The 17,245-nt window shown below is 38.2% G+C and overlaps 1 long non-coding RNA gene across 2 annotated transcripts; it reads left to right on the top strand.

Moving 5' to 3' along the window:
- The first annotated feature begins 14,009 nt into the window (after positions 1-14,009).
- On the top strand, positions 14,010-15,485 carry LOC110916676. 2 transcript variants are annotated; one of them, XR_004884451.1, is made up of 3 exons: positions 14,010-14,720; positions 15,062-15,127; positions 15,337-15,485. It is a non-coding gene; the product is annotated as an uncharacterized LOC110916676 (long non-coding RNA). The 2 variants fall into 2 exon arrangements; XR_002579916.2 differs by having other exon boundaries at positions 15,057-15,127.
- Positions 15,486-17,245: the final 1,760 nt, after the last annotated feature.

Below are 17,245 nucleotides of genomic sequence, written 5' to 3'. Positions count from 1 at the left end.
TAATCACCCTAACTTGGTTTCAAGTAGTTGGCACTATCATCATGTTCTTGATATGAACCACAAGCATGGTCATGCTAGCTAACAACTTTGGCCTAAATCATCAACATAACATGAACACAAACTATAGAATTCATATAAACATACTTTTGATCTTTCCAAATCTAGATGCAAGAATTCACACACAAGCTCAAATCATTGTTCATATCACATTAGCACTCACCATTCCTAGTTTCATGCTATGAATCATACTAACAAGTTAACAAGATTCAATAATCATAATCTCTACATGGGCTTTCCAACACAACATGTAAATACTTATGAGCAAACATTCAAGAACAAGAACTTTAAGCATGCATATGAATTCCAAGAACAAGACTAAGTGACAACATGAAGATTAACAAGAACAATCATCACATCTACTTCCATATTATCATATGTTCATAAGCTTCAACATAGTATAGACAACACAAGTGTTTAGCCCATAAGGCTCATGAATACCAAATCAAGCACAAAGAAACATAAATTGTTCATAATGTAGTAAGCTAACCAAGTTAAAGACAAGATAAAAATGGTGTTTGAGTAGATCTTCAAGTGATTTAATCCTCTTCAAGGCTTCCTCTTGGCTCCAACAAGCTTCCAAGACCTGATTCTTGAGAGAAAAAGTCCCCAAAATGCTCCCACCCCCTTGCAAATGAGCTAGAAACTCGTATTTAAACTGCTGGGCGTTTGGCACTACCATGCCACCTTTTGGCACGGTCGTGCTTGGCAAGTGTCAGGGTCACTTTTCGTCTGTCAATCTTGTTTGCTACCATTTCTGGAAAAATCCCGCTCAAATGTTCCCGAGGTCGCACGACCGTGCTCGGAGATGCTCTGGTCGTGCGAGCCGGTAGTGCTCGGTAACAGTCACATCGTTCTCGGAAACAAGCTGATCAGGAGTTGATTTTGGCCTGGCACGGTCGTGCCACTGTTTGGCACGGTAGTGCTCCCCTGAATTTTGACGATTTGGCTGATAGATGCTAGTGCTGGCTGAGAGTGCCGATGTCGGGGGGCTTGGCACGGTCGTGCCACTGTTTGGCACGGTAGTGCCATAACTGGCAGTTTGCTGGAATGCACCATTTTAGCTCCATTTTGCTCCAAAAGCTTCCGTTTCATCACCGGGCCGAAGCCCGGACCTGTATTTTCACAAACAACTCAAATGAGTACCAAAATCAATGAAAATACAAAGAGTTTTCGCATAAACGGGGCGTATTTGACGTTTAAAAGATGTATAAATTCTTATACATCAAACTTCCCCACACTTGAACTTTGCTTGTCCTCAAGCAAACTAAAATCAACAAAACTCTCTAAATGGCAATCATCTCAACTAGCATTTCATAAGCACAAACAAATAACTTGGGTCAAAACAATCAAGGAGTGCTCAATATAAAGAAACAACCGAAAAGAGATATGTGAAATAAGTTTATGAGCAATGGTCCATCTTAGAAATCCCTACCAATTGACCAAGCATCCTCACAATGTTCACACACACTCGGCTTAATATAGGTGCACATACAATTCATGGAGTATGTTTAGAACACTCGATGCCAAGACGATAACTATACGATATCATAAGCTTGTGGAAGGATCAAATCTAATCACTCGGCAAAAATATAGCATAAATCATGAGGTCTTGGCTGGGTTGTAACTTGGCTTGGGTTAAGGGTGTGGAAGTGGATTTTGAAAAGTGGCTAAACGGTTGTAACCCGACGGTTTTGCTAACTTAAAGCATAAGAAAAATAGAACTATACAACTAAATAGTAACTAACCGAGAGCTAACCAACAAGTATTTCTTTTCGCTCCCAAAATCGCTCTAACAAAGCCATTTGAGAAGGCTTTTTTGTCACACCCCAACCAATGGCGGAAACATCGGGATGAGACGAAGTGTGAAGATTGCTAGAGACATCATAACGCTATTTGTGACAATATTTAGAAAATCCAAATTTCATTTCATTTCATAACTTCAAATAGTCAACATTACAAGAAATTCAAATACAACAAGTTTAACGAAACAACATGATAACATAACAAAATTTGATACAACATATTAAACCCTAACGTCTATATGTGTATCTAGGCATCAACGCTATTTCTTTTCTTAGCATCGTCCTCATCAACCTGTAACATGTTTAAAATAATTCAATGCAAAAGCAAAGGCGAGTATACAAGTTTGGTACATACATAGCATAAGATAAAAGTGTGAACAATTCCTCATAGCAAGCATGTGATTCAAGATAAACATTAAATAAGGCATGTGTATAACATATCAAACCAAGAAAACGCAACTTGCTCATGACATAACCAAAGTTTCAGTAGAGGCGGGTCGTTAATCCTATAGCGCTACATATGTCAAGGTTTGGCTCGTACGAAGTTAATGATAAGTTCCACACATAAGAATCACCCAAATTTAAAGTATCAAGTCATCACATATACAAGCATGTTATAGGAATGTTCATGTGTTTAGACAAAAGTTCATGTGTAAGTTTCAATAGGTAAACATGTTACACCCCAAAAGTGGTAAAAGTAAAAAGGGGAAAAGTACGAGTATACTCACAAAGTTTGCATATGTTTTCCGATTATCCAATTGTTGACGAGTAGAGATTTAGAGTCCGAATGTATAAGGGTTAAGGTTCAAGTATGTTTAGAGTCGAGATTCGGTGTTTAAAACAACATAAAAATAAGATATGAGAATAACATGGAAAATAATCATTTAGTACATATGATGCTTGTTCTTGACACTAGGAAACTCGAAGGAGTTTAGATGTTTTCATGGAACAAGGTTCCATTAGAATCGTGACAAGTTATCATAGTCTAGGATGATGTAATCTAGTACCCCGACATATGAACACTAGTTCATCATCAAAGATTCGATTATTCGAATAATATATTTAGGTTATATAATATATGTCCAATAGTTCAAGCATGAGGTAGAAGATTAAAATCTTCATTTTGGTACCTCTAAATGTCATAGAAGTCATGTAGGAGGTAGGAAGATCAAGTCTTCCATTTAGGCACCTCTATGTGTTCACCACTACACTTGATGTAAAAAAAACAACCAAGGAGGGTCATGAACATACAATAAAGAATAAGAAATATACACACTAACTAAGAGAAATCATCAAATCATGTGAGGATTGTATGTTTGGACAACCCAAGTTGTTCCATAATCACTCATGTATCAAAGACAAAGTTTGACATGACTTGTGGGTTAAAAACCCTAAACAAAACACCAAGTTTATGAGGTTTAATCCTCTGATTTTAAATGTCTCAACCTTGTTTTTAAGCTTAACCAACCATGGGATAAGTTGTAAGCATTAGGACATAGGTATGAGATGTGTTAGACACAAGTTGCATAGGTTTAAACAAGTTTTTGATGAACATAAAAACAAACAGAAAGTTTATGGACTATTTCGGGGCATTTCCAGGTCTGATTTCTCCAAGGAGAAGTCTAGGAATCGAACCCCATGATTATACAAGCAAGTAGGAAAAAGAATCGAGTGAATCGGATAAGAATTGAGTGAGTTATGCTCATTTTCGTGAAGGGGTGTCAATCTACTCGAACCCTTGCTTTCAGCTACGGTTTGGTGGATGTTTTGTGAGTTTTTAGGGTTGTAAAAGTGGTAGGGAGGCTGGTTATAAGGGGTATTTATAGGGGGAAGGATTAGGGTTTCAATGGGTTGGGCTTTGGAAGTGTTTAGAAGGGGTTACACCTTGAAACTAGCCCACAAAACCCAACTATATGGGCTGAATTTTGCTGAATTGGGGCTGCCATGTTTCTTTATTTTTTTTTATTTTTTTAAAACATTATAATGAGTAATTTTGTTAGTTAAGTTGTGTAATAATGTGCAACAATGTTTCCCCTAACTTGTAACAAGGTGAAATATGAAATAAAACATGATTTAACTAGGTAAAAAGTGTAATGTACAAGTTTTATTTACGAAGCAAGTTCCATATTTTACAACGATTACAATGAAAGAATGGTTATAAGAACACAAGATTTCCAAAGTTAGAATTTCACGTAAGGTTTCTAAATGTAGGAAGTTTGAAAACGCAGGGCGTTACATTTTTCAACTATATTTCTTTCGTTTTTTTTTTTTTTTTACAAGAACTAACCCATGCTTTGGAGAGAACTAAGTACGTCTACCTAGCTAAAAACTCTTGAACATAAGGGATATAACAACTAAGAAGAACTATACAAAAGCTATAAGTTAATCATAACCGAACCGGGCTTCCAACCAAAAATGAGCTAAAAATATAAAAGGCTAATTTGGCTAAGTGGCTAATGTTTTGGGGTTTTCAAGAAACGAACGGGAAAGGCTCAAATTGGTTTAACTAGGGGAATAATTCGGGTAGGGAGGTGAATGAAAATGGCTAAAATGAAAAGGTTTCCTAATGCCTCAATCACTTCTATGCTTGTATTCTCGCTTTGTGGCCTCGAAATGCATACCTAACACAAGTTCTAAATCGCAAAAGTTATCCGGCTCACTCAATCTTTGCCCGCAAAAACATGAGCAAAAATAATCTAAAGCTATAAGGCTCAAAAATAACTCACGGAAACGGGCGTATTGGGTAAATATGCAAGGCAAACAAGTAGGTCAATCGCTTGATTTCTCATGCTCAATTTATATAAAAAAAAAACAAGTTACTTAACGGTTTTTTTTTTCCTTACACGAGTGAACCCCCTTTTTGTGTCAACCCAATTTTATTTATCAAAAATTTTGGTGCTTATTTAGATACTTATGTTGATTTGATTTATATGCCATAAAAAAATTGTTAAAAGAGAGCTTTGCATTATTATTATTTTATTTTATTTATTATTATTATTATTATTATTTTATATATATATATATATATGACAACGACAAAGCTCAAGCGATAGACCACCTCCCCACACTTGAATTGTACATCGCCCTCGATGTACAACAAAAAATTGAATAAGCAAAAGAATTGCGAATTCAATACAAATAAAGGAAGGCGGGAACACAAAAACTCCCCTGAAACATGAAGCTAGAAGCGGAACAAGATGAAGCAACTAGGAGCATCCACAACGAACTACCACCCTTCCACCAAGCCAACACCTCGTTTAACACAACACTGCACATGTAGCAAACAAGATCAAACACATAGGAAGTTTACCCAACCCATTTCTTCCCTTGCCTTTGTTTATTAATTTAACCCACTAATAAAGCGATAAAAACTAACACCTAAAACGGAGGGATGTACGTACGATGGAAAATGGCACATCCCTCAAACACGAAATAGTAATACAAATACGAGATGAGGGCGGGACTAAAACCTCCCACCGGATCCCGAAGGACCGGCGTCGTCCCTGCGATCAAACCTGGATCTACGCACAAAATACGGCGGCGGCTGTGTGTATGGATGGTTGATTGAGTTCGCGATATGCTGCTGCGAACCGAACAACCAATCCATGCTTCGTCTGGTCTGCTCGTGCAATTCCTCCAAATAATTGCCCTGCCGGTGTTGCTCCGCCCGTATGAGACCCACATCTCGCCTCACTTCTTCTTGGTCCAATGCCAGCCCGTCCATGCGCCTCCAGAGGTCTATCGATGACGGCTCGGAAGGACCGTAAGTGCCATAACCACCCTGCTCATAACCTCCACCACCAAAGCCACCATACACGTTTTCCCAGTTCGGGCTATCAAACCCGTGAACCACCTGTCCAATCTGCATGTGGGGGTCCGCTCCTCCAGCGCCCCCAGCCTGCCCCTGAACCGGGATATCGTGCATGTGCACGTCATCATCACCACCATCACCACCATCACCATCATCACCATCATCACCCTCCTCAACTACAGGTAGCGGGTCCCAAATTCTTGCCATTCGGTCAACAAGCTTCGGAATCCCGTTCACTTTCCTGGTCAGATGCATCGAGTTCAACTGTTGCAAATCGAGGAGGCCGTAGTCGCAAGCTTCGGTCAGGTGGTCTAACCGAACCCGATAGAATTTGGCAAGTCTAGTCGCAAAGGCTCCTCCACAAATCCGTGACGTGGGTGTTGAACCAACGCCTCGAAATATCGATTCTGCAACGCTGACCGCTAGGTTGCAGTTTGAACCAGAGATGATGCAATATAGGTGAAAGAGGTCACGGGTGGTGATGTTTCCTGTGATATCACCCCGACCTCCGATCACGTGGAAAATGGCGCGCTCGATGACTCTATGGAGCGGGTCAAGTATCCATGTAGCCTTGGCTCTACGAGGGTCCCAAATCCGACCCAGCACAGTGATCTCCTCCCAAAAAGCTGCCTTGTTTGCATCCGGCTCCCAATCTTGCAAGCTCCCATGAAACAGTTCTGAGTCTATCTCATCGTCTTCGTACAACCCCAACACAGTCCCGAATCGACTCATTGATTGGTGATGCCATTTCCTCCCCAACCGGAATTTAACACCAACCTTTTTGTCGTAGACATCCGGACATGGGAAAGTGAATCGGAACGATGCGAAAAACTCGATAACTAGCTCCACGTATTGCGGTTCCGCGATCTCAAAAAGACGAGACCACGGGGGAGTCATCAGATCATCGAACCTCTCGGACTGTCCGAGCAGATCCAAATCCACCAACTGCAGCTTCCTCATGGGCTCGATAAGGTATCGTCGGGCCCACAATCGCTCCACTTTCGGGATACAATACCCTTCCCTGGCATTGTTTGAGAACTGCAAGTAGGGGTGATTCATCTGCAAGATTGAGACAAGATTAATCAGCAACCAAAACAAACAAGCAAAAATTTCGGGACTGGACAACATGGCACGGTCGTGCCATCATATGGCACTACCGTGCGGGACCTGCAAATCAGTGAGTTTATGAAGTTTTTCTGGGAATTTTATGAAGTCTGGGTTTTTATTCCCCAGGAGCACGACCATGCCATCCCACGGCACCATCGTGCTCGGCCGTAAACGGCTCGGATTTGAACCAATTTTGCGAGAAGCACGGTAGTGCCACCCATTGGCACCCTCGTGCCTGACCGATGACCGGCACTGTTCTGAGCGATTTTGCAAGAAGCACGACCGTGCCACTATATGGCACCCTCGTGCCACGTTGAAGATCTGGGAATTTATGAAGATCCGGCAAGCTGTTATGAAGAGCACGATCGTGCCTCAAGATGGCACCCTCGTGCCACGTTGAATTTCTGGAAATTTTTTGAAGATTTCATGAATTTTTTGAAGATCACGAGAGTGCTCACAGGAAGCATGACCGTGCGTGACGGAACCCAGATCGGAAAAACACTCAGAACAGCCCCAAAACCCCGATTTTTTCAACTTTTTGTTTAGGGGTTTTGTAAGTCGGTCCATTGTGGTTCAAATCAACACAAAAAACACTAAAAACGGGCTTGAATCGAGTGATTTAGACCAAGCCCTAAAAACCTAGAAAACTAACTATGAAGAACATGAAGAACACAACAACAAAACACATGAATCTAACTAGAAAAAGGATGAATCTGTACCTGGAATGATGTTGGGATGAAAGAATTTCTTGGAGGAAGCTAGGAGATGCAGAGGATCCGTGAGTGCTTTGAATGGGTTCAAGGAGGAAGATGAAGTTATGAAGAAAAAGATGGTGGTGGTTGGGTTTTATTCAAAATGGCCCTATTATTGATCTGCAAAGGGCTGACACATTTCTGGTAGTGCCAGATTTTGTTGGTAGTGCTTTAATTTTTGGATTTAATTTTTTTTTTTTTTGAGGGTGTAGAAAATGGACATCTCCTTTATAAACTCCTTGAACCCGGGGCACTCACGAAGCATCTCCTACCAAGAAAAAGAACCGAACTAACATACCTAAGAGCCGGCAACCAGCTCTAACATCCCTCGCGACCAGAACGAACCGCAACCTGAAAAAAATAAAAAGACAACCACACACAAAAATAATATACACAAAACATACTAAGTTTATTACGAGTCTTCAGCTAGACTCACCACCCCGAATTCATTTGTTCCTGAGGTGGAGGGTAACAACCTCCTCACTCGGGTCAACGGGCCCTCCAACATAAGCCTTTAGCCTATGCCCGTTGACTTTGAACAATCGGCCATCCTCATGGCCTATCTCCACGGTCCCGTAAGGAAACACTGATCGTACAGTGTAGGGACCCGACCACCGAGATTTTAGCTTGCCAGGAAACAACTTAAGACGTGAATTGTACAACAACACACGATCACCCACTCGGAATTCTTTCTTGTCCTTCAAGCGGGCATCATGGAGCGTCTTAGTACGTTCCTTGTACAACTTGGAGCTTTCATACGCATCATGCCTAAGCTCCTCAATCTCGTGAATCTGCACAAACCTGTTCTCACCCGCAGCAGCCATGTCAAGGTTAACTGTCTTCAAAGCCCAGTATGCTTTGTGCTCGAGTTCAACAGGCAAATGACAAGACTTCCCATAGACCAATTTAAACGGTGTGGTGCCTATAGGGGTCTTGTAGGCTGTCCGGAAAGCCCACAGTGCATCATCCAATTTCTCGGACCAATCTTTACGGCTAGAATTAACCGTTTTCTCCATAATTCGCTTGATACCCCGATTAGTAACCTCGACCTGTCCGCTCGTCTGCGGATGATATGGTGTAGAGAATCTATGTTGCACACCATACCGGGACAATGCTTTCTCAAGCTGTGCATTACAGAAATGCGTCCCACGGTCGCTAATCAATGCCTTCGGGGCACCAAAGCGAGCAAACAACTTTTTCAAAAATCGCACCACTACCCTCGCATCGTTAGTGGGCAAAGCCTGTGCTTCAGCCCACTTTGAAACGTAATTAACAGCGACTAGGATGTAGCGGTTGCCAAAAGAGGTCGGAAAGGGGCCCATGAAGTCTAGCCCCCATACGTCAAAAACCTCACAAACTTGGATGTCGTTTTGTGGCATCTCATGGCGTGCAGAAATGTTGCTCGCCCTCTGGCAAGCATCACAGGACCTCACCCACTCGTGGGCATCACGGAAAATAGTCGGCCAAAAGAATCCGGCGTCAAACACTTTCCTCGCCGTGTTGTTCGCTCCGTGGTGGCCTCCCGTGGGTCCCTCGTGACAGTGGCGTAAAATATCCCTCGTCTCGTCACCATACACGCATCGCCGGATCATCCGATCCGCTCCTACCCTAAATAAGTAAGGGTCATCCCAGAAGTAATGCTTGACATCCGCAAAGAACTTTCGCTTCTGCTGATGGGTCATCCCCTTGATCAGGATGCCACTAGCTAAGTAGTTTGCAAAGGCTTTAAGCAAACAAAACATTTCAAAACGGAGCATATCAATGATTTAACCTCTAATCGATTAAAGATTCAAAGTCTGACCAAGCGGTAGTTTATATACCATACCCCAAGCCCGTACAGGGAAGATAAGTTAAAAGTATTTACCTTTGCAAGTATCAATCACAAATAGCAAGTGCGTGTAGCTTTTACCGGGTCTCCTGTTCTGGAACGAAGGTTGATAATAACCTATTAGAATCCTAACGGGTCTTTAATTAAGCCTAAACTTAGACCGGTTAGTTTTAACGAAAGATACAGTTCGAACGCACGACTAGGCGAAGACCGGAATAGAATGTGTTTTAGTCCCAACAAGTTTAAAGACTTGTATAATATGGGTGAACTAAACACCTTCTGGATCTTGAGATAAAAACGATAAGGTTTGACCCGTTTCGGCTAATTTATGCAAACTAGTTACATAAACCGAACCGAACACGTAATTAACGTAACGGGTAACCGTAAGAGTCCTATACAGGTTTCCTAAGTCAATATGCTTTAGATATGTTGTGATATCAGTAGGATATCTTCCATTATGCCCAAAATGAGTTTAATCTCAATTTAAGCCCCGTAGGGGTATTTTGGTCATTTTAAAAGATTATAAAAGAGATTAAATGAAATTCTGAGATTTGGGTCCGAATACATCAGTAAAATAACTTATTTTAATAGGTCTTATCAGTTGGTAATAAGTCTTATATTGACAAAATGGTTTTAAACCCATACTAGGTGGTTAATACGCGTAAAAAGCCATTTTAAGCGATTTTCGGGTTGTACCGGAAATCTGAGTTTCCTGATCAGATTATAGAGTTCAAAATACTTCATTTATTATATAAAATCAGTAGCAATTGGATTTGCGTCAAAATACTATGTAGAACTCATTTTATAACCAAAAAGGGTATAATCGGTATTTACCAAATCAAGGTCATAACATTAGGTTATGAGCAGGTTAAAAATAATTAAAAATATTTAAAAATCCTAAAATATTATATTACATCAGTGGGTAAAAAGGTTTGGTGTCGAAAATTGGGTTTAGATAGGCTTTATGCTAATGACGCCGTTTAATTTAACAAAAAGTTTCTTAAATGCGCTATGTAGCATAACTCCTATTCTGGACCTCGAACTGTTATGAAACTTTAGGGACATGTTTATAAATCAGTAACAAAGATTATTGTCCTCTCGCATTTCCAAAATTCTCGTTTTATGGTCAAAAAGGGCGTTATGGTCAACATTGAGCAATTAACGGAAACATGCAAATGAAATGGTGGTGGTGGTGGTGGTGGTGGTGGTGGTGGTGAAGATGAAGATGATGATGATGATGATGATGATGATGGTTCAAGATCGATTCGAAATCAAAATCAATTGCAACCAATGTTACACAACAACCACAAACGTTTCATACCAACCATATTTTCTAGGTAATGCCAACCATGCATACTCAAGTTGCACCCAGTCAACACAACTACCCTTTAGAAAATCAACTATCATTCGACCTGTTTGTGGTCCATACGAAAACCCATCTTATTGGCCCCTGCGTAGGAATGAGGAACAACTGATTTATGATGATTTTGATGATGCAGATTTTGTGCAAGAAACTCAACCTCAACTTCAAGATGATGATGATGATGATGATGATGATGATGATGATGATGATGATGATGATGAAAAAGAAGAACTTGAAGAAATACAAGTTGAACAAAACCAAGATGACCAAGGTGATGCAAATTAAGGAAAAAATTATGGACAGGCGGAACGTTCTGGGTTCATATGTCCTAGAACAAGATAGTCAGAAATCAATAAACAAAAGGCAGCTTTTGGGGTAAAGTGCTTAAACATTACAATAAACTCGTGGGCAGAAGCAATCGAACGGTTCATCAACTACATTCAAAAATGGGTCCCTTTGAATCAACATATGAATTTGTTTAACGGATATTGGATTCAAGCAATACAATTTCTATTTATTTGCCATTTTAGTCCCTGTGGTTTGGGCCATTTTGCCAGTTTAGTCCAAAGGTTTCATTTTTAACCTGTGGGTCGAAAAAGGTTTCACAGTTGCCACTTTAATCCACTGGGTTAACTTCATCCATTTTTTCTGTTAACGAGAAGGCCAATTCGGTCATTTTGTATGTAATTCTGTTAACTAAAAGGGCAATTCAGCCATATAAAATCACCGAATTGGCCTTCTCGTTAACAGAAAAAATGGATGAAGTTAACCCAATGGACTAAAATGGCAACTGTGAAACCTTTTTGGATTCACAGGTTAAAAATGAAACCTTTAGACTAAACTGTCAAAATGGCCCAAACCACAGGGACTAAAATGGCATTTAACTCTATTTTATTTTAACTTCCTTGATTTTAGTTTATTATGATAATATTTTTATTAGTTTATAATTGTATTAATTATTATTTTTATAACTCTGTAGGATCGTCAACCAAGTAGGTGATGTGACGATTTTAATGTGATGAAAAAGGCGTTAAGTGGTTACCAACAAAAAAAAAACATAAAAGGAGTTTACATAAAAGGAGTTTTTATGATGTTCATGGGAGATCTTAAGAAAGCATGATAAGTGGGGCAAGGTCCCATCGATGGGTGAAGAGTTCAAGAGTCATTCATGTTGGATATGAGAAGTTTGAATATGGTAACGAGGTACGATCTAAAGAGTTACACTTTCGACGACCAACAAAAAATAATATCTAATTGTTAAATACTATAGTTCACGATTCGCGGTTTTAACAATAAAGCATGTATAGATATTTAGAGAAATATTTATAGAAAATAATTATTAAATAAGGAACAGCTAATGGTGAATATTATTTATTGGATAAATAGTATTATTATATTTACGAGATAAATATAATAGGTGGATATCTATATTGAAATACATTTGGTGTTTGTAGTATAAGTACAAGGTTTCCCAAGCCATAAGAGGTTACAAGTTTTGTGAAACAAAAACACACACAACCACCACAAACCTCGTCGTCGGCCACCCTTTCTACCAGGATCTCGATGCCGTTGTCACTATACCACCGCCGCTCCCAGGTCGGACCACCGCAGGTCCACCACGGTTTCGGCGTTATTAGTCTTGCATGTTCAGGATTTTGAGCGACGGGTCAAGGAGTTGATTCAAAAGTTGTTTCGGGAACTCTAGGTTTCGTGAACGCGTCAATTAGCATGACGTTTATTTTTTATACGAATTGCAATTGGATCACTGACGGGATAACTAATCAGATTAAATTTTGTATATGCTCCCGCCGCCAATTAATATGAGATATTAATTAAATAAATAAAATAAGATTCTATTAAAAATTGAATTGTACACCATAAATCCCAACAATGGTATCACAACCGTTTTTGCATTCATTTAAACATTATATTTTAAAGCGACCTATGTTATATTTGTCAAAATTTTCGTTTCACAAAGAATGAGACTTTTTTTCGTTTATTATGATTGTGATGAATAAATCGAGCTTTATGACCTTTAAGTTGTTTGTGAAACTGAATCGTTGTGTTGTTCTTGGTTGTTAATCAATTTTATATTTTTATGGGTTATTTGAAACCCTGATGTAACAGTAACGTTTTTATTTTTATGTAAAAGTGTTTATTGTAAATTTGTAAAAAAAAACAGGCTGAAGACAAATATTGAACATCAAAGACGGGGCAAACAAGGATAAAGATGGAGATCTTGGACTAAGTGAAAGCTACAACATAAAGAGTTGTTTTATGTTTCTTTATAATACTGGTTCGGTTATCGTTCAAGCCAACGAAACCGAACAAATTACTAGAAGCTCGATTTATTATTTTACTTAAATGTGTGGTTGGATATGTTACTTTAGAAATAATTAGCCCACAAAAATAATTTTTTCGCAATCGTTGAAAAATCACAAGATAATAGTTTTTAAGTTATCTCGGAAAGGTAAATTTAATAAAAGGAGTTTATTAATTTGTAATTAATAAAGGAGGTTATTAATTAAAATTAAGTTTGTAATAAATAAAGGAGTTTATTACTTAAAATTAAGTTTGCAATAAACGACCAACAAAGTTATATTGGGTATTTAAAATCGATCGTGTCATGCGTTGAAAGGAGTTTCAATTATCATGAACGGACTTAAAATTGGATTTTCCTAAAACCGAACAACTTGCCTCATGCTATAAGACATCCAAAGTATTTCGATATGTCACGGTAAATCTATATACCTTATTAAGGCTATAGGGTGTGGGGGTCATTATTGGGACATGATTTGCCATCTAAGAACATGAATGGAAGGCTATACCACCCCCTTGATTGATTCACCATGGTTTGCATGGATTAAACCATGGCAACCATGGTCCTCCTTTCCATTTTTCAACAAATCATTTCCTTTTTTTTCTTTAGTCAAAGATAAATTAAAATAAATAAGGGGCTAGTGGTTTAGATCATGACCACACCCTTAGGATAGTGGTTTTGGATGGTGAATTAGAGATGTGTTACATGGCACTAACATGGAGGGTCATGGTGGTCATGAGGGTCATGACCACACCCTATAGCCTAAGTAAACTGGTTTTTTTACCTTTTTGGTAATTTTACTATGTATAAAAAGTTTTGAAGCTACATTTATATGTATAAATGAAGCAAGTCATTTTAAAGATGGAAATTGGGACATCGCCAAAACTGATAAGACACTTTAGGGGTAAACATGTAAATCTCCCTTTGAAACCTACGTTTGTCTCTTCACTTTAGGGGTACCCTTATCTCTTCACCTTCATCACAAGTCTCCATACCCTAATATCATATCCCGACCTTCAATTCATTTAATTCACAGGAAAACCATACGACTCGTCATCAATAACACCTTAGTTCATACGATTGAAGCGTCTCAAACCACCGTCACTCCTTTCCGGTTCTGTCTCCACCGCAATTTGTTCCGCCATAACCGCGTTTTGAATAGTCGCCACCGGGGCTGTGATACACATCCACCGTTGCCTGGTCTTTGCTTCTGCTCGTCTCGAAAACAACCGCAGTCATCATGGCGGCTACCAATTGTCTAACCCAATCCCAACAGTCACGTCTTCTCAGTCATCACAAAACCACACCACCATACACACTCTCCATTTTGTATCTATGATTCCCGTTTTGGCTCCTGAACCATACATCTATGATTCTCGATTTGCCTACCGGTTGTTTATCTGAACCCAGTTTGATCCGAATCAACCATTTTGCCAGACTTGTCCATAGTTTTTCTAACTAGTTGGTAGTTTAGGTGCCATTCGTTTGTCGCTTAAACCTGATCATGTATTTTAGTAATGAAGGAGAAATTATATTTTTAGTCGTGAAAAATTGTATTTTAGTCATAAAGGAAAAATCCCCTGATGTTTCTAATTTTTCCCTTTCAGGTAATGAATTTGATAGGTGATGTGAAAGGTAAAGTAGCAGTTATAGTGGATGACATGATCAATATTGTTGGTGAGATATTCTTTCTTCTTCCACTTGTATCCCTTTATATGGCAATTATTATGTTAATTTTGTGGATTGTTTTTGTGTTTATATGTACTATTACTAAAGCAGTAGCACTGTTGCATCGAGTGGTTTAAAATTACGTATGCAGCCAGATTCGTTTATATGGAATTTGGTTACCTAATCAGTATTGTTGCTAGTGTTGTTGGGTGAATCTTTATGGTTGAATATACCCAGATCAGGAAGCACGTACATAATTGATTATTGTAATTTCCTATTTTGATAGATTCGATGATTAAGCTATCTTTATGATTTTTATAATCTTCAAATTTTTGTCATCTTTAGCGCAGGTACAAAATTTCCCTTCAAAAACAAGTATGACTGGAAATGGACCCTACTTGATATTCAAGGTCTAGGTCAGTTTGCGGTAATTTTTTTTCATATAATTTTTAAACCTAGCAAGACATAATTTAGAGATCTTTTTGAGGTCCTAAAAAAGATTTGGTAATTTTTTGTTGGTGCCATACTTCTAAGGGATTGTTATTATGTAATAGTCTTTAGGTTTTATAAATGTTTTATTCATGGTTCAGCGTTGCGGTTTATGGAACGGCCTCTTTAATTTCAGGCTAAAAATAAATTATGAAGAAGGACGTTGGTCGTTGATGTATATATGCCAAGGCCACAATCAAAGGTGGGGTTGAAATTATGCAAGAAGGATGATATCGTTCCTAAAAATGTTCTGCATTGATGTACTAAATGTGGTCAAATAAAACTATCTAATATTAACCTAAATTAGACACTCTAAGCTTTAAATTTATAAACTTAGACTCGATCTAAAAGTAAATTTATAAACTTAGACTCGATCTAAAACTAAATATCCTAAAATTGCAAATTAAATTAAATTAAATTAATTAACTAAAATTAATGAACACGAATTAACTAGGGTTTTTACTCAATTTATGGAAACGACGGCCTAGATTGGATTCCTGATTTATTTTAGTAATGATTTTACTATGTTTATTAGTTATTATGGCATCGGGATCTTAATATTCTAAACCTACTGAGATACCGCACAAGCCCCTCGACCCTTCTCAATGTGATACTTATGGAACTCTAAATAGGCTGTTATGCTTACCGGTTACTAGACTCCATCAAAGATTATCTAGGTTTCTAAAAGTACCCTAATTTGATTCACTCCCTCACGGGTTATAAACCTAGGATAAGTTTGAAAAATTTTGGTACTGGCACTTTTGACACGGGGCCGTGTGTGATCTACACGAGGTCGTGCCAAGTGTCTGTTTTCCAAAAATTTGGTTATTTTTAACACACATCTTACATATTCAATCAATTTAACCTATTTTGGACACATTGAGGACAATGTGTAATTTAAGTGTAGGGGGAAACTCAATAACTTGAATCTGTCTGTCCTAAATCAAGCCTTACACAAAACTCTACTTGTAACCGCTAAAACACCCCAAATCTTTTTCAAAAATTTTCTTTCTTTGTTTTGTCTTGTTTATAGTTTAAGTTAGAAACCAAGATCGAAAATTTTCAAGTTTTTATAAAGTTTACAACCGATAGCACCGTGATAAAAAGAACCATACAAGAAAAATTTATAAAAATGGAATGACAATTCTATGTAAAATTTAATTGTATATATAATTTCACACTTATACCCCTTTTCCCACAAAAAATGTGAGTTTTGAGCCTTTACCGAGCATTCAATCATATATATTTATTAAATGTTCATCTTTCGTTTCTTGTGCGAATAGCCGTATGGTTCTTACGAATCTAGAACTTGACAAGACAATACATTCTCTGTCCTTACCGACGAAACCAAGTAAGTAAATGATGGAGGCATTAGGATTTTAAACCCTCTTTTTCATCTTCAACTTTATTTTCTCTTTATCTCCCCACCATAAACAAAAACAACAAAAAATATTCCCCTATTTAAACCCCTTTGAGCCTAAACCTTTCGTTTCAAAACCCGCAAAATACCATTTTGCACAAACCATCCATCACCCCAAAACCAATTTTTATTTTCACATCCCTTGTTTTTAGTAAAATGCGGTTTTTTTGAAAATCATATAAAAAAAAGAGGTGACTTAGTTTTATATAAAAAAGCGAAAACAAATAAAATAAAACAAAATAAAATCTCTCTCTAGCTACTTGAAATAAATAAGCAGAAATTATTGCTTATAAATATGTAGTTTATAACTAAGTCACAAACAAATAAATTTTTAAAAGAAAACCGACATTTTACGTTTTAGCCACTTTTCAATAAAACTATCCTACCCTTAGCCAAAACCTATCCTTTCAAAGTACTCTTGATATTTACAAAGATTATGACAAAAAGGATGAGGTTTGATTACTTGTCAAGCATATGGTAGGAGTAAGTTCCATACCGGTGTTGAGAGTTTCACCTATACATCTTCGGCCGAGTGTTGTGTGATCACTTGTGAGGTGTGTGAATTTGTATATAGTTAAATGAAATTTTATAAAGGGTTGTTATGCCCAAAAATATTTATTTTTCT

Source organism: Helianthus annuus, chromosome 16 (assembly GCF_002127325.2).
Source record: "Helianthus annuus cultivar XRQ/B chromosome 16, HanXRQr2.0-SUNRISE, whole genome shotgun sequence".
Classification (NCBI taxonomy): domain Eukaryota; kingdom Viridiplantae; phylum Streptophyta; class Magnoliopsida; order Asterales; family Asteraceae; genus Helianthus; species Helianthus annuus.
This window is presented reverse-complemented; position numbering and strand designations above follow the sequence as displayed.